General features: G+C 41.6%; 1 protein-coding gene across 8 annotated transcripts in view; it reads left to right on the top strand.

The window, feature by feature from the left end:
- The window catches only part of WIPF1 (WAS/WASL interacting protein family member 1), a 125335-nt gene that overhangs the window by 31497 nt on the left and 74572 nt on the right, over nucleotides 1-19266 (top strand). For 2 of the 8 annotated variants that reach the window (XM_077448045.1, XM_077448040.1), the window contains exon 1: nucleotides 12484-12546. The exons of the other annotated variants lie outside the window; for them this stretch is intronic. The gene's annotated coding sequence lies outside the window, so the exon portion shown is untranslated. Of the gene's footprint in view, nucleotides 1-12483; nucleotides 12547-19266 lie in introns of those variants that run through there. 8 annotated transcript variants of the gene reach the window in all.

Below are 19266 nucleotides of genomic sequence, written 5' to 3'. Positions count from 1 at the left end.
TCACCTGTGATCACCATATAACTGTTACAGGTGACGCTGGTTGGTTAGTTATTTTTTTATAGTTTCAGGGCACCCGCCATTTATTACCTAATAAAGGTTTAACCCCCTGATCACCCGGCGGGTGTCATTTGTGACTAATAACTGTTAGGGCAGTTAGGGTTAGCCCCCTTTAGTTCTAAGGTACCCCCCTAACCCCCCCAATAAAGGTTTAACCCCGTGATCACCCCCCGTCGCCAGTGTCACTAAGGCTGGGTTCACATTGCAGCGGTTTGAGAACGGATGTGATTCGCACCGCACTGCAGTGCAAATCACATCCGATCTCTGTGCGATTCGAGTTCAGCCATTCGCCGCACCCGCCGCACCCGCCGCAAATTCGCACGGGACCCTTTTTTTGGCCCGCAGCAGAATCGGATCGCATGGGTGTTCACACCATGCGATCCGAGTTTGCAGATCGCACTGCGATATGCGAACTGATCTGGGGGTGTCAGTAACATTTCACTGACACTCCCAGCAGTTCGCATAGGGCAGTGTGAACTGCCGCCGGGAGGCATGCGATGCGGGAACCCGCCGCGCATTCGTGGCGTTCCCGCATCGCTCCAGTGTGAACCCAGCCTAATAAGCGATCGTTTTTCTGATCGCTGTATTAGTGTCACAGGTGACGCTAGTTAGGCAGGTAGGTATTTAGGTTCGCCGCAGCTTTTTATAGCGCCAGGGACCCCCATATACTACCGCATAAAGCCCCCTGATTGCCCCCTAGTTAACCCTTTCACCAGTGATCACCATATAACTGTTACAGGTGACGCTGGTTGGTTAGTTATTTTTTTATAGTTTCAGGGCACCCGCCATTTATTACCTAGTCTCACTAGTGTACCCCTAAATTTAGGGGTGTCTACTTTCCAAAATGGGGTCATTTGGGGGGGGTTTGTGCCATCTTGGCATTTTATGGCCTTCAAAACTGTAACGCCCTTAGAAAGCCTGAAGGCGGTGCTTGGTTTTCGGGGCCCCGTACGCGGCTAGGCTCCCAAAAAGTCCCACATATGTGGTATCCCCGTACTCAGGAGAAGCAGCAGAATTTATTTTGGGGTGTCATTTTACATATGCCCATGGCATGCGTGAGCAATATATCATTTAGTGACAACTTTGTGAAAAAAAAAAAAAAAAAAAAAAGTTTGTAATTTTCCCGCAACTTGTGGCAAAATATAAAATATTCCATGGACTCAACATGCCTCTCAGCAAATAGCTTGGGGTGTCTACTTTCTAAAATGGGGTCATTTGTGGGGTTTTTGTGCCATCTTGGCATTTTATGGCCTTCAAAACTGTAATAGGTAGTGAGAAGTGAACTCAAAAATTTACGCCCTTAGAAAGCCTGAAGGCGGTGCTTGGTTTTCGGGGCCCCGTACGCGGCTAGGCTCCCAAAAAGTCCCACATATGTGGTATCCCCGTACTCAGGAGAAGCAGCAGAATTTATTTTGGGGTGTCATTTCGCATATGCCCATGGCATGTGTGAGCAATATATCATTTAGTGACAACTTTGTGAAAAAAAAAAAAAAAAAAAAAAAGTTTGTAATTTTCCCGCAACTTGTGGCAAAATATAAAATATTCCATGAACTCAACATGCCTCTCAGCAAATAGCTTGGGGTGTCTACTTTCTAAAATGGGGTCATTTGTGGGGGTTTTGTGCCATCTTGGCATTTTATGGCCTTCAAAACTGTGATAGGTAGTGAGAAGTGAACTCAAAAATTTACGCCCTTAGAAAGCCTGAAGGCGGTGCTTGGTTTTCGGGGCCCCGTACGCGGCTAGGCTCCCAAAAAGTCCCACATATGTGGTATCCCCGTACTCAGGAGAAGCAGCAGAATTTATTTTGGGGTGTCATTTCACATACGCCCATAGCATGTGTGAGCAATATATCATTTAGTGACAACTTTGTGTAAAAAAAAAAAAAAAAATTTTTTTTGTCATTATTCAATCGCTTGAGGCAAAAAAATAAAATATTCAATGGGCTCAACATGCCTCTTATCAATTTCCTTAGGGGGTCTACTTTTCAAAATGGGGTCATTTGGGGGGGTTTTGTACTGCCCTGCCATTTTAGCACCTCAAGAAATGAGATAGGCAGTCGTAAACTAAAAGCTGCGTAAATTCCAGAAAACGTACCTTAGTTTGTAGATGTGACAACTTTTGCGCAAACCAATAAATATACAATTATTGACTTTTTTTTTACCAAAGACATGTGGCTGAATACATTTTGGCCTAAATGTATGACTAAAATTGAGTTTATTGGATTTTTCTAATAACAAAAAGTAGAAAATATCATTTCTTTTCAAAATTTGCGGTCTTTTTACGTTTATATCGCAAAAAATAAAAATCGCAGAGGCAATCAAATACCATCAAAAGAAAGCTCTATTTGTGGGAAGAAAAGGACGCAAATTTTGTTTGGGTACAACATTGCATGACCGCGCAATTACCAGTTAAAGCAGCGCAGTGCCAAAGTGTAAAAAGACCTCTGGTCATTTACCAGCAAAATGGTCCGGTCTGAAAGTGGTTAAACTGCGGCCTTCGGGGCTGAATGCAGTCCTATGCTTGCATTTATCAGGCCCTTGGGGCATTATTGACACAACAACCGGACATACTGTGCCTTGAAAAAGTATTCATACCCCTTGAAATTTTCCACATTTTGTCAAGTTACAACTAAAAATGTAAATTTATTTTATTAGCTGTTTTAAAAAAAGCAAATACAGGAGAACCTACCACCCTCTATGTGTGGCACAATTATGAATATAGAGTACGTGACAATTATTTTTTATTCAGTTGCTTTTTCTTATAGAGCACATGCATTTTTGTTGGATGGATACTTGCCAGCTCTAAGTCCCCACACTTGTCCTTGCCGGATGTGCCTGTCATTCAAGAAGTTGATGTCTTTAGAGCAGAATAATGCACTTAACATACTTGTACTTCAATGTTTAGAATCATGCCAGTGGTTTGATGCAGTCCAAGCAGTGAATATAGACTGGCAAAGTTTGTGTTCTGGACTGGAGGTTTCCAGCTCACTATACTACCAGATTAGATCATTTTGTACCGTTGTATTTTTTACATCAATCCATCATGAAATCCAATAATTTGGTGCTACCCTAAGTTTGTCACAAAAAGAATTAAAATCATTGAACATCAGTAGTAGATCTATTGATATTTCTTGCTTGGATATAAAGGGATGTAATATACTAATTACCTTTTGTATTACCTTTTATTATTACTTATACTATTTTCTATTACCTTTTGTATCACTGCCCCTCCCTTTAGAATGTAAGCTCTACAAGCAGGGCCCTCCTGTCCCTTCTGTATTGAACTGTACTGTAATTGTGCTGTCCCCCCTCTACATTGTAAATCACTGCATAAACTGTTGGCGCTATATAAATCGTGTATAATAATAATAATAATAATAATACAACCTGATTTCTTTATAGAACTTTTCTAGAGCTTGGTCCCATAAGTGACTTATGGGACACTTCTAAAAGCAAAAAATGCTGTTTTTTTTATTTCCCTTGTATGTGATTGGGTATCCTTTGCAAAGTAAAACTTCATCTCATTTACTGAGCTCTGGGGCAAATGCCCTTGCAAAGTGATCAGCCTATTTGCCTTTTATAAATCAACCATACCATGTCCTAAAGTCAGACAGTAGTACCAGTTAAAGTCTGCATTGAAGTGACACCTTATTTTTTTATCATGTATTAAATTTAAGAGCCATGTGACCCTGTAGCGTAACACGTATGGGAGGGGCTCTGATGTCATGATAATAGTACAGTGGAGATCAAGGAATTGCGGTAAACTAGGATACAGGAGGATTATACTGCAATCGGTGGTGTATCCAATTGATGAGAGTCTATGTGTTTACAGTTAGGTGCATTGGAAGCACATTTTAAATGCAAGTGTGTTACTTGGAGTTTTTATAATAAAGTGCACGTTTTATAAGGATAAAACGCTATTGTTTTTTACGTTTATATGTGAATGGCATTCTGGAGGAGAAGGCAGCATTCCTGATACAGAGATCTTGAAGGTGCATGAAGCATGTTTGGCACAGTGAAGTGGATGTTATTTAGTAGCGCACCAAAGAACAAATTGGAATATAAAACATTTTAAGTTTTTTTATATATTTTTTGGACTGATTTTTTGTTTGGAAAGCACATATGGGCAATATATAATTTGTGTAATTTGGAGGATATATATGTCACCACATTTTTTGAAGTGAAAGACGTTTTTGATTACTGTTTAATATCATCACAATTCAATATTTTAAAATCTCTATGTAGATATATTTGAAGTGGGATGGGGGGGGCGTGACCGGATGGTGATGGCTGCGGTAGTGTGGTGTGAGGAGTGAGAGAGATGTGTGCTCTCTGCACGCTGATGTAAGCTTGTATCAGCGGCGCCCGTGACACTCCTACTCGATTTCCCCAGTGGTGAAGCATAGACGGGCTTGGTGTACCTGGAGGGTCTGTGGAGCCCAGTGGAGCGTGGAGCGTAGAGCGTGGTGCTCGGTGAGAGGAGGTTTGCGGCGGAGCAGTGGGGTCTCTCGAGTGCTCCGGTGGCGGTGTGTGGAGGACGGAGTACAGAGGAGAGGACTCCCAGCTCCTGGAGGTGAAGTCCCGCGAGACCCGTTTGGGAGTGGAAGCCACAGCATTGAGTCTGGAGAAGGATCACAGCCAGTGGCAGGTACAGCGAAGTTATTTAAAGGCATAGTTATAGTATTATGCATGGACTGTGGAGAGACATTTTTTCTTTATGTCAGTTCCCCCCACCATTGCCCCTTTTCTGAGCTGAACTAAAGGAGAAGTGAGAGCTGAGTTGCTGGGAATGCTGTATCACCCTTGGAAAAGTGTTACAATAAGAGAGTAATATTTACATACATTGGAAACCTAGCTGCCGCCTGCCTTTTATAAATAAGGGGCTGGTTCACCTTCAAGTCCTGGAGCAACTGTGGAGTAGCTCAAACTGACTGGGGGAAAAAAAGAGAAAGAGAAAAAAATTTTTTTCCTGCCCTGGCCCAGGGAAAATTACCCCCCATTTCAATTTTTTTATTTTTTTTTTTTTTTGCGGGACACCTGCGGATCTGAGCGATGTCTGCACGGAGGAGAGGGGAGGAGCATGTCAGGCAGGAAAATGTGGGGGCACAATCACTGAGATCAGCTAAGGACAAAGAAAAAGACCCCCAGGCCACTGCAGCAACAGCTGGGATAGCTGCAGCGGCCAAGTTGGAAAAATATGCCCATGCTCATACCCCCGATAACACGCCAACTAAGGGGGGGCAAGGGAGTCAAGTGAAACCCCCAACAGACAGAAAGAGTCAAGGGCAGCAGACACAACCAGGCGTAAAACATATAAATAATAAAAATATGGGAGCAACTGGAAGATCGGAGATAAACCCCATGCAGATATCCGCAATAAATGGTGAAGAAGAGCCGACGCTGAAGGAGGTCCTTGGGGCTGTTAATGTTTGTAAACAGTCTTTACTAGAGCTATGTGATCAAACAAGAAGTATTAAAGAAGAGCTGGCCTTTATACGGCAGGAACTTCAGTTAACGGTTGACAGAATAACAGCAGCAGAAGGTAGAATTTCTCAGATTGAAGATGAGGTGTATCCATTAAACCAAGAGGTCAAAGATTTAAAAATACAGATGGGTAAATATGAAGGGAAATTGGATGAATTGGAAAACAGACTTCGCAGGGACAATATAAGACTGGTAGGCCTCCCCGAGAAGTGCGAAGGCTCTGACACAGCTGAATTTCTGGAAAAGTGGCTGGTTGAAGTGTTTGGCAGAGAGACTTTCTCCCAACAATTTTCTATAGAAAGGGCACACAGAGTTCCGCTTAGAATCATGCACCGGGGGGGTCAGCCTAGATCTGTATTAATTAAATTTTTGAATTTCCGGGATAAGGTTGTGTTGCTCCGGAGGGCCCGGGAGATGGGGAGTGTCATCTATAAGGGCGCTAAAATTTCGTTTTACTCTGACTTTTCCCCTGATCTGCAGAAGCGCAGAGCAGAGTTCATAGAGGTCAAGCGCAGACTTCAAAAATTGGACGTTACATATGCTTTGCTCTATCCGTCAAAGCTACGGGTAGTAGCACTAGGAGAGACCCTATTTTTTGACACTCCGGCAAGGGTAGAAGCATGGATGCAGGAGAAGGGAGATCAGTTATTGAAGAAGTGATGTGCTTTTTTTTTTTTCATATATGTATGTGTATGACCCCCTTTTCATTCATTTTTCCCCTTTTGTTTTTTTTTTTTTTTTTTTTTTTTTTTTTTTTTTTTTTGTGTGTGTTTTTTCCCCTCTCTCTCTCTTTTTTTTTCTTTTTTTCTCTCCCGGGAGAGGGGAAGATCAACGAAGGGGGGGTGTAACGGGCGCACTGTAAATGAAGAAAGGGAAGATGATATATCAGAAGTCAGGGTGTAGAGAATGACACACAATATAGTAAGAATTTATGTATGAGAAAGGGGAGGGTCAAAGGGGGAGGTTGTTGAGTATTAGGGGGGGGTGGGAGGTGGGTGGGGACGGAAGCATGAGAGTAGGAGGGGGGTGGGGGGTGCATGTGGGTGTATGTGGGAGTGTAGAGGTCACGGAAAAGGCCCCTAGGGGTAACCTTGATAGGTATGGAGAGGGTTGGGGGGAGGGAACAGGGAAAATGGGAACATATAAAATTCAGGTAAAGGAAAAGGGTAATATTTGCACAGCTATAGATGATAATTTAAAAGTAATGAGTAATTACGGGGTAATGGTGTGTATAGATAGGTTTGGATCTCATGCTCACAAGAGGAGATTGGGAAGGGATTACACCACGAAGTATAAAAGATTGTATAATTTTTATAATTTTATCAAAATACTCACTAAGTGGGATTGCACTTTTCTTTTTACATCCCCCCCTTGTATTCTCCTCCTCGGCATGAATTATAGGGAGAGAAGCAGGGATTATTTCTGCTCATCGTCAGGGAAGTTAGAGAATTTAAATGCTAATTTTGTGCCTCCAGGTTTTATTCCTTCCTCGCTCTTCTTTACTCTTTTTCCGCACTTCCTAGAGTCATGCAGTCTAGAGTTTTGAATATTGGCTCTTGGAATGTCCGAGGGCTGGGAGCTTCTGTAAAAAGAGCAGTAGTGTTTGACGCCCTGGAAAGATGTAGGGTAGGATTGATCTGCCTACAGGAGACACACCTAATTAAAGAAACCATATCAAAAAGTCATAGTAGGAAATTTCAAGTCCAGTACCATTCAGTCCACACCTCTTATTCGAGGGGAGTGGCTGTGCTGGTAAGGAGAGAGGTGGCGTTCTCCTGTCGGCAGATCAATATAGATAAAGAGGGGCGGTTTATTTTTTTACACTGTGTTATTGAAAATCAGGAGTACGTTTTTGCAAATGTTTATATTCCCCCTCCATTTAAAATGGAAGTTTTATATTGTTTGATGGAATTTATAGCGGACAAATCGGGGATTCCTGTTATAGTAATGGGAGACTTTAATGAGGTTATAAATAAAAGCCAGGACAGGTTTCCGCCAGGAATATATATGCAAACAGAGGCTGAGACCCGGCTGTCTCGATTTTTGCTGGAGGGGGGCCTGTCTGATATATGGAGAATGCGCAACCCGGACCAGTTGCAATACTCATGTTTCTCCAGCTCATACTCCTCACTCTCAAGGATAGATTTAGTCATTGGGAATGAGGAGGCGAGCCGTGTAGTAAGGGAAATAGTTTATCAACCTAGAGGGGTGTCAGATCACTCGCTCGTGACAGTATCGATAAATCTAGGGGGGATAAAGCCCCCAAGAGTATGGAATATGAATCCAGTGTGGTTTGAGTTAATAGGAGACCCCGAGAGGGTGCTGTGTAGAGTGGCAGAGTTTATGGAGTTTAACAGTGGGTCTGCAGAAGTAGGAGTAATATGGGACGCATTGAAGGCCTATCTTAGGGGTATTCTCATTCAACAGGTCGCGAATATTAAGAAAACATCTAATGAATGTGAGAATAGGGTCAAAAGGGATTTAGTAATAGCAGAGAGAGCATATATAGAAAACCCTACCTCAGAGAAAAAAAAAATATGGTTAGAGAAACAACAGGAACATAAGGTAGTGGTTACTAGGAAAATAGAGAATAAAAGATTGTTCCAGAAACAAGTGGAATATGGGGAAGGGGAAAAAGTAGGAAAGATGTTGGCACAGATTGTAAGAAGCAATTCCTCGCCATCCACTGTCCCAGTGATAAGGACTGAGAATGGAGAAATATCAGCACAGAGCTCAGTGATTACTGATACCTTTAGGGTATTCTATGCCAAACTGTATTCTTCTCGGGGGACAGAGGTTGGCGAGGATATGGATAGGTTCTTCTCGGATATCAAAATGCCGTCCCTAACAAAGGAGGAGAGTGAGATAATGGAAGCCCCATTAACAATAGAGGAAATTCAGTGTGCTGTTGTAGAAATGGCCAATAAGAAATCCCCAGGACCAGATGGTCTTCCTGTGGAAACTTATAAATACTACAGTAAAATATTGCTTCCAGAGCTCCTTAAAGTATTTAATTGGGCAAAAAAGGAGGGGAGATTGCCGACGTCAATGACGGAGGCAACAATAATAGTCTTACACAAGGAAGGGAAGGACCCATTGGAAACTCAGTCCTATCGACCTATCTCCCTTCTTTGTGCGGACACTAAAATACTGGCCAAAGTATTAGCCATTAGACTGAATAAAATTATTTCCAGGCTGATACATCCCGACCAAACAGGTTTTATCCCAGGTAGAACTACAAGTACGAACATAAGAAGATTATATCTTAATATGCAGGTACCTATAGAGAATGATGGTAATGAGGCAATAATGGCTTTAGATGTAATCAAAGCCTTTGATAGTTTAGAATGGCCCTATATCTGGCGGGTACTGGGGGAATTTGGGTTCGGCCCTAATTTTATTGCATGGGTAAAAACTCTGTACAACGGTCCTAGTGCTAGAATTAGGGTCAATAATGAATATTCAGATAGGATTTTCCTAGAGAGGGGGACAAGACAGGGGTGCCCTCTGTCACCCCTGATCTTTGCCCTGGCAATAGAACCATTAGCTATTGCAATTAGATCTAGTAGGAATATGGTCGGTTTTCAAAGGAGGACGAGGGAAGAGAGGATAGCGCTATACGCGGACGATATTCTCCTTTTTCTGGGGGACACAGAGCAGTCCCTCAGACAAGGGATGAAACTTATCACAGATTTCGGGAGGTTCTCAGGCCTGGAGATAAACTGGGAAAAATCAGTTCTCATGCCATTGGATAAAAATAGGACCCAAAGCCCAGGGACAGGTGCGCAGCTGGAAGTTGTGGAGCGCATGAAATACCTGGGGATACACATACAAAGAGATCCTAATAAATATATACATGATAATTTGGTACCATTAATAGCTAAATTCAAAAAGAAAATCGAAATTTGGAAAAGACTCCCATTATCGAATGCAGGGAGATGTAACTTGATTAAAATGGTATGGATGCCTCAGTTATTGTATGTGTTACATAACTCCCCGATTTGGGTAGACATAATATGGTTTAGGAAAATAGAGGTATTATTCCGAGAACTTATATGGAAAGGAGGAGTATCCAGGATAGCTCTACAAACTTTGCAATCACCCACAAGAAAAGGAGGAATGGCAGTTCCACATCCAAGGAGCTACTTTTTAGCTGCTCAATTACAACACTTGGATATGAGTGAAGAGATGGGTGGAGGAATTAATAGGGCCTTAATATTAATGGAGACACCCCATAAGAATATCGTAGAAGCTCTGGAGGCAAACTCATTTCCCCCCAAAAAAATACCCACAATAAAATTAGTAGTAAAGGTGTGGAAGGCAGTTAAGGCGATTAAAGGCCTGGGAGGCTTAACTCAGTACACCCCATTGTGGGATAACCGGAACCTGCAGGAAATGGAAGAAATAGGGGGATGTAAAGATTGGGAAGTCAAAGGGATAGATAAGTTGGCCCAGTTATATACAGGGAATACATTAAAAACATTTAGCGCTTTAAGATCAGAGTTTGATATATCAAAACAATCATTTTACAAATACCTTCAAATTAGACATGCCCTAGGGAAACAATTTAATAGGCAAGGGCCTGTGTGGAATATCTCCCCTATTTTTAGCAGATTAAATGCCCCAGTGAGGACAAAAGGATTTATAGCGGATGTATATCCAGTTATATGTGAAGGAAGTATAGGAAGCCCAGAAGGGTTCAAATGCAGAAGGAAATGGGAGGAGGAGTTGGGAATATTTACGGATGAACAGTGGAGGAAAATACTGGAGGATGGTTACTCAATCTCAGTCTCGCCTGCCCAGAAGTTGTCACACTTAATGTTGCTGCATAGGGCCTATTATACACCAAAAAGACTGTTTAGTTTCGGACGTAGAGCAGATGATAAGTGCCCTAGATGTCAAGAGTCTGGAGACCTTGCTCACATGTTCTGGCGATGCCCAAAATTGTTTCGCTACTGGTCAGAAATTGTTACCACCTTGAATGAAACATTTGGTGTAACGATCAGGGGGGATCCCAGGATATGTGTGCTGGGCCTGGGTGAAGCAATAGGGAGATCACGACATACCAGTAAAGCAATACTGAGATGTCTGTTTCAGGCAAGAAAACTGTTAGCTCAAAGGTGGCAAGCAAAAAATGCCCCTTCAATAGCGGACTGGCAGATAGCAATTATGGAGACAATATGGAAGGAGAGGGTGATATATTTGAGGAGAGGAAATTATAAAGAATTTAAAAAGATGTGGAAACCCTGGCTGGATAGAATGAGATACCCAGAATGAGGTATGGGAGAAGTGAAAGCTGGGTAGGGAGAGAGGAAGTAGGAGGGGAAGGAGGAATATATGAGTAATGAGTGAAAAGAGGGGTTAGATTGAAGAAATATTGACACATCATGGATAGGAATGTTTTCTAAAGGTTTTTATTACTCATTAAAGTATTACTGTATTTGTAAAGGTGAAATAAGTGTTACATATGCTATAGAGAAGGTTTTTGTTGCTTTTAGTATGTAAAAGAATGTTGAAAATGAATAAAGATTATGAAATTAAAAAAAAGATATATTTGAAGTAGAGCGTGGCACCATTGATATATTTAAATTTATGGATATAAACATACATATTTTCTGGAAAAAGCAGACTTGAAGGAGTGCACAGATGGCCCTAGTTCCACAAAGTTTTCCTTATTTACAACAAGTGGTGTTAGGATAATATTAAAGTGGTTGTAAACCAATTAAAAAAAAATCTGCAAGACAAAGGCATAGCAAGCTAGTATGCATCACATACTAGCTCATTATGAAATATTTACCTTAGATCAAAGTTGTTGCAGCGGTCCTTGTACACCTCTGTGAGTTATTTCGCAGGCTCCGGCGCTGTGATTGGCCGGAGCCACGATGACTAAGTATAAGTTAGTATTTGATTGGAAATTTTACATTATTTAACACCCAGATTAACCATCTTTTCAAACCTTAAAGTGATACTAAACACACACTGTTAAATAATATTATCCCTTCTATTTCTGTATATGAATGATGGCACTTTAATTATTAAGTTTTAAATTGGCATACAAATATATATATTTGAAATCAAATCTTTATTATTTTGTGAAATAACATGGTGTGGGGGGATTTCTGCCAGTTACAGGCTGTGTCACACCCTGTAGCAGCCACTAGCAATAATCGCAAAAGAATCCTATATGCTGGTTGTACCCAAGTTGATCGATCAACTCAACTTGGTACATTCAGCCTGCCCATTTACAGTTTGCATCGAACCATGTATGGCCAGCCTTAGAATAAGTGTAATGTGAAGCCTCCATTAATCTACATGTAATATCCAACCCCCATTGTGTTTAGCTGGTTAGTAGGCATGGAGGAGGAGGGAGGAAGGGGGTGTCATTTACCACTGTGTATACGCCCACATGTGTGACTCAATAGTCACATGGGCTGCTCAAATGTGATAGGAAGAAAATTAATAGAGTAGAAATACACTGAAAACTGAGCATGTGCAGAGTTGCCACTACAGCTGCAAAGTCCCTAGCTGAATTGGGGACATGAGCAGAAAAGGAGATAGAGAGCAGCAGGATCAACCAGGTTTTTTGCAGACTACAGAAAACGAATCTCATAGTGACTAAATGAGTATGAACAGCATGTAATACACCACATGACACTATAGGAGACCATAAAGCAGGAGTTTGGTTTTTGCCATGGGCACAGTAAACGTCAAGTTTATACTTTAAGTCGACTTTAATGACAAAGTACCAGAAAATCTCTTTAGCCTTGTAGATGTGTGCCCCAGTTAATTCTCTGTTTCTTACATGGTAAAGCCTGACACTTATTTAGGTGGTGTGATCATCAAAGGGTCACAGTCTGTTTAACACAGCAATAAAAAAAAAGCTAAAGAATAAGGTGCAAAGAAGAGGAAGTTTGTCGTCATGTGCAGCCTTTACAGGAAATGAGCTACTTATATGATTTAGAGGAACTTGCATCGGGGCTTAAACAGAATCACTGTCAGGACGCAGGTTAGTGTCTATCTGTAACATTTCATTTAAGATTGTTTGAAAAAATGCTATAAATCTGGAGGTTTCTCATAGAAAAGATTCCGGACAGACTATCTAGTGAACTGTGTACTAAACTGCAGTGTCATAGTCTGGACATTGTCATAGAGAGGTGCTATTTCTGTATAAAGGGGGATTTATGTGATGTTGAAAATTGGGCTTCCACATTTATATAATGTTTTAATTATGCTCGTTTAATTAAATAAAACAGTAAAGTTTTATAATAATTGGTGTATAACGCATACTGCACATTCTGAGGCCATGCTCTGTGGTTTCCGTTCTTGCATTCATTTATATGGTGTTGTTGCAAAGATAATTTGACTGAGAAAAGGCAAATGTCACCCTCTCACGAACCTTAGCTGTCTTGGTGCAGAAAAAGGCAAAACAAAATCTCATAGACAACTGTGGTATATTGTGTCTATGAAAAAAAAAATCTTCCCAATTCCACAAGGCATCTGGATCAGTTCTCTGGATCAAAGCAATGCCATGCTACCCTTTGTAAATACCAATGTGGCACCATTGCTTGTAACTACATTGTCCAAACCTTTTTTTAAAGCTGCGTTATTGATTGATTGCCATCTCATGTTATAGAACACTTGTTTTGCCAGGAGCAACAGCCAACAACAAGCAGGACAGATGCTAGAGTGGTAAAAGTCAGGGCTCTGCCACATGAGCCTAGATTTTGGTCCTCAGTGGATTGAATCAGCAGTGGCTGCCGCACAGTTAGCAGGTTACTGGGTGGGGATATACCTAGGGCTGCCACCTCATCCCTTTAAAACCAAACACATATTAATTACACAGGTTCTGTGTCTAATTAAGGTGGTACTTAATCTTATGTGGTGCCTTATCTGCTTTAAATTAGCCTCAGAACCTGTGTAATTCATGTGTTCGGGGTTTAAAGGGATGAGGTGGCAACCATCATATACCGCCCTCTTCACAGCTATTTGAAGAAGGTGGGAAATCCCCCCTCAACCCCTCTTCGCTGTGTCTCAACCAAGACTAAAAAAAACAGTTGCAGCACAGCCTCATTCACCTTTGTGGGGCATGGTGGCCTGCTGAATGTAAGATCTCCTATTTTTTGTGATGCCTCGAAGCACAGCATTGCAGCTCCTGGCAATGTATATGGGGCTGTTTGGCGGCCATTGCCTGCTTTTGCCAGGTTGCTAAGGTGAGTTAAATACATGAGCGACGCCGGAGCTGATGCGTGATGTCTCCCGGCCACCCGCGATCTCTCCTCAGAGACAGAACAGGGATCTGTCAATATAAACAGACAGATCCCCGTTCTGACAGGGGAGTAGAGAGAGATCTGCTGGTCTTAGTGATCAGGAACAGCGATCTCTCTCCTCCTCTAGAGATTTTCAGGCCACTATAAACCACAAAGATGTCATCCAAGCCCTATCTGGCAGGCTGAACGCAACCTGTGTTAAAGTATAACTTTGGCAAAACTTTTTTTTTTTTTAGCTTTGGATAGAGTGGTGAGGGAATACAACACCTGTCAGTTTATAGTGCTGTCTGTGTCCCCATTGAGGATATTCACCCTCTCTATATGTCCTCTTTACCATTATCATTGAAAGTGAAAGTAAATCCTAGATTTTGGACTGTCCCCAGAAAAGTGTATTGAGAAGAAATCTTCCAACGGGGACACTAGTTGACCTGGGGGTCCTCAAGGAATGCCCTTAATTTTCAGGGATTTCCTCTCACTTCCTGTTTGGCTATGGAACAGGAAGTGAAGGAAATCTCCCCATTGGGACAAACAAAAATAAACCTTACAGGGGTTATAACCCTCCCTTATTCTATTAAAAATGGAAAAAAAAAAGTTCTGCCTATAGTTCTATATTAAGTTAGCAAATTTGCCATTATATTTACCCACATTTATATAGAGCTGACAATTTATGCAGTGCTTTACATACTGTACATGCATGTCAGTCCCCGCTGTCAAGGATCTTACAATCTAAAGTACCTAGCTTATATGCATACACTTATTAGGCCGAGCCAGTTAACCTGATAGCATGTGTTTGAAGTGTGGGAGGAAAGCCATGCAAGCACAGGGGACATACAAATGCCATGCAAATTGTGTCCTGGCGCCAGGATTTAAACTGGGGACACCAGTGCTGCAAGGCATAAATGCATAACCACTAAAGCCCCTTGAACACGGGCAGATCGCTTGTCCATTTTTCATCCACCTGATGACGGATGAAAAACAGACAGCAACGCATGTATGGAAATAGATGGATCATTCGTTTACATCCGCATATGTTAAGATCCGTTTTTTAAAACATATCATGGCTCTATTTTTGTTCTGTTAAAAAAAAAGGAAGCAGACCTAAATGGATGTAAATGGACAGTCTGTTTCTGCATCCATTTTCCATTGGTTGTTAGGAGCTGACACCCACCGGCATCCTAACAACAATGACTTATCTCTGCTGTTAGTGGGGATTCTCCACTGACAGCAAAATGTAAACGAAATTTGAAAAGCACAAAAAAAAAATGGACTTTAAAGGCACCAATTATGCTAAAAATAAGATAAATTGTTTTACATATATAGTACAAAAAGGTTAAAAAACACTGCCCATTGCAGTGATGACTAAACCTCTCCAATGTGAATCAAACACATTAAAAACACCTCAAAATAAGAGATATAATGTATACTGAATAACATGAATTGCTAACTACATATTTCGCAGAGACGCTTCTTCAGGAGCTGAACAATTTCTAAGAGAGGAAAAAGAGGCAGTCAATAATAATGTTAGTAGCGTACAGTCAGTATAAAATATTTGTTTCAGGGAAACCATAGGCCCGCCATAGCAGCAGACCGAACAAGACCAACCTATGGTTTCCCTGAGACAAATATTTTATACTGACTGTACACCAAGCTATGCAGTGGAATAACGTCCTAACAGGATGTCTCCAATTTACAAGCCGACCTCAATGCAATGTTTAATTGGACGATTATGTGGCAGATGAGGTTTAATGTTGATAAATATAAAGTTATGCACTTGGGGTCTAAGAATATGCATATTGCATCTTGGGGGTCGGGAAGGATTTTTTTTCCCCTGCTGTAGCAAATTGGATCGTGCTTTGCTGGGGTTTTTCGCTTTCCTCTGGATGAACTGTGGGTATAGCATTGGGTATATAATTGGGATTGTTTGATATTATTTTTTATTTGTTTATTTATTTTTATGGTTCAACTAGATGGACTTGTATCTTTTTTCAACCTGACTAACTATGTAACTATGTAACAATGTAACTGATCCGATGATACGCTGAATCATTGGGATGTGTATCAAAGGAGGCTGCATTTCATGGGTACTGGTGGGCTGTATTCCATGGGCACTGGTAAGGCTGTATTCCATGGACACTGGTAAGGCTGTTTTTTGATGGGCACTGGTAAGGCTGTATTTCATGGGCACTGGTAAGGCTGTATTTCATGGGCACTGGTAAGGCTGTATTTCATGGGCACTGGTAAGGCTGCATTCCATGGGCACTGGTAAGGCTGTTTTTTGATGGGCACTGGTAAGTCTGTATTTCATGGGCACTAGTAAGGCTGTATTCCATGGGTACTGGTAAGGCTGTTTTTTGATGGGCACTGGTAAGGCTGTATTTCATGGGCACTGGTAAGGCTGTATTTCATGGGCACTGGTAAGGCTGTATTCCATGGGCACTAGTAAGGCTGCATTCCATGGGCACTGGTAAGGCTGCATTCCATGGGCACTGGTAAGGCTGTTTTTTGATGGGCACTGGTAAGGCTGTATTCCATGGGCACTGGTAAGGCTGTATTCCATGGGCACTGGTAAGGCTGTATTCCATGGGCACTGGTAAGGCTGTATTTTATGGGCACTGGTATAGCTGCATTTAATTGTCACTGATCAGCCTGCATTTAATTGGCACTGGTAAGGCTGCATATAAGTGTGTGTAGGGGAGGGGGGGGGGTCGTGTCGGCGCCGGCGCAAAGCATCACCTCCCTGAAATGAGTTTGCCACCTCCCTCAAATGAGTTTTTGCAGGTTGGGATGTCTGAAAATTACATGTTAATCAAGAGCCTGCCTGAATGCATATAAATTGATTAGGTGATTTATGTAGGTTCTCATTTTGCATAATTCTGGTAAATCTAAAGTTGATTGTACAAAGATTTTACGGTCAGATTGAAACGTGTATGGTGACCTTTAGAATGAGTTCCCCATACTTATCAGTGAAACAGTTTTGAAGTGAGTGAAAAGTTCCAGCAGCAACGCAGACTGAAACCAAATACAGTTTTGTTTAAGTGGTGTAGGGGAAGGCCAGAATGTGGGTTTTCTGTGTTTACGTGTCCCTGAATGCATAGAGCCCTAAACACAAGTATCACTGAGTATACCATCCAGCCACAGTGTATATCATCCTGTCGTAGGCTTTGACAGGTTGCAGGCAGCAGGGCTAGATGCTGCTCTTTTGCCTTCCAGGCCTGTGAAGAAGCTGGGACTTGTCACACACGACCTCCATGCCCAGTGTACATGAGACCTTACCTTATGTCACTTGATTAGAATTACACTTTCCTGATTATGGGGTAAATGTATTACTGTCCACAGTTTCATAGCACTATGTGCTGCTGCTCTTCTTCTGTACAGCTGCTGAATGGACCTCATTTGATGTATCTCCAGTCATTTTATTACATCTTGGATGTGTATTTTGTAATAGTAAACTCCATTTATTGCTTTTACCGGAATGCTAGGCGTAGGAAGAGTATGGGTCCAATGTTATTTTATTTTCCAGGATAGGAAAGTGGAGATGATATTAAAGTGGCTGCATAGTAAATCATCTACTTAAAGTGTAAGTTCACCTTCTCACACCAAAATAGGAAAAATGAATTGCATATGCTGAAACATTTTACTAGGTGTTTAGTTCTTACCATTATACCTTATCCTTCCTTCCTTCATTGTTTGGTGACTAAGTCACTCTTTAATTCAGTTATTATTTAGGTGGATTTCATGTAAAAAATACAAAACATGTGTTCATTGGTTCATTTTTCCTGATGTTTTTATGAGCTGCACTGCGCTAGACCAGGGGTCTCCAAACTGAAGTCCATGGGCCAGATCCAGTCTGCTGCAAGATTTTATCTGGTCGTAACTAGGGTCAGTGGTCTTCCAGGTCAGCTTATAGTCTCCCTTTCTCCCCAACATCCACCCTCCCCTTCCTCCCTCCGATCTCTGAGCAGGTTCCCTCAACTACACGGTCATTGCACCTTCATTGTTTACTAGGACCATAGACATGCGCACAGGGTGTGCCGGATGTGCTTGGGCACAACCTAATCATCCCATGTGCATTAGCATTATCACTCTGTGTGCATAAAGATGGGAAAGAACTGGTGTTTACACACTTCTCTTTTGCTGTGCCGGTAGGGAGATCAATGTGGCGGGGTCATATATATTTAGACACACACACACATGTGTTTGAGCTTTAGGGTGCACACCCTAATACAATAGGCTGCACACACCTATGACTAGGACTGCCAGCATCTGAACAACTAATCACATGCTTACCCCAGGATACACAGGACACTACTTATCCTGTCCTGACCTTCTCCACCTGCTGCTATAGCCAAGCTCCTGGGCTCTCCAGGCACCTAGCCACAAAGTAAGGGTAGACTGATTGGGACTCTAATGTAAGGGGGAACTTTGATGAGGACCCTGATGTAAGGGGGGGCTCTAATAAGGACACTGATGTAAAGAGGATTATGATAAGAAACCCTGATGTAAGGGGGAGCTTAATGGGGACTCTTGTTTAGGGGAGCTCTGATAGGAAACTCTGATGTAAGGGCGGAATTTGATGAGGACTCTGATGGAAGTGGGACACTGATGGTCTCAATTTTATTTGGAATTTCTTTGCCTTGTTTTACTGAAGTTCTCTGTTTTTCTGAATTATATCATGCTGATTATAAAAGAAATCTCAAATTAAAACGTATTCGTTAACTCAAATTCTATTAATTCATCTAGAAAACCGATTTTATTTGTCTGCTAATTTTTGTAATTTATATGTCCTAATACCAAAAAGTTTTAAACATCCCTGCACTAGACTATGCATTTCTTCCAGTTCCAGTATATGTAAATATATGAGTCTTCAGTGCTCTGATCCAGTTATTAGGCTGTTCACTCTTAAATGAGTAATCCTACCTGTGTATACAGTGAATCCAGAAAGTATTTACAGCGCTTTACTTTTTGCACATTTTGCTGTGTTACAGCCTTTTTCCAAAATGGATTAAATTTCCTCAAATTTCTACAAACAATACCCCATAATGACAACAATGACTATGACAAATGAAAGCTTACATTTAAAAACGTTAAAAAGCACATTGAATAAAACAGCGGCATAACAGACGCCTCTCACGTCACTTCTGGTCCTTTCCTTATTCCAGCCACACACTGCTCTTACATCACGTGACGCAACGCGCAGGGCATGGCCGGAAATTATGTAAGAACCAAAAGTGATGTGAGAGGCGTCTGTAACGCCGCTGTTTTATTCAATGTGCTTTTTAACCTTTTTAAATGTAAGCTTTCATTTGCCTTTCAATAAATCTTTGATTGTTTAAATATACTACACTATGGGAGGCATTTATTTCATTCCCACATGTTGTCTGGAATCCTGAGGGAAAAATCGAGAGCCGATAGCCAGGAGTCTAGAAGTGGGAGATCACCATCACCAGGGATATCCTTAA

Source organism: Lithobates pipiens, unplaced genomic scaffold (assembly GCF_037356315.1).
Source record: "Lithobates pipiens isolate NorthernLeopardFrog02 unplaced genomic scaffold, aLitPip1_a1.2 Scaffold_22, whole genome shotgun sequence".
In the NCBI taxonomy this organism is placed as follows: domain Eukaryota; kingdom Metazoa; phylum Chordata; class Amphibia; order Anura; family Ranidae; genus Lithobates; species Lithobates pipiens.
This window is presented reverse-complemented; position numbering and strand designations above follow the sequence as displayed.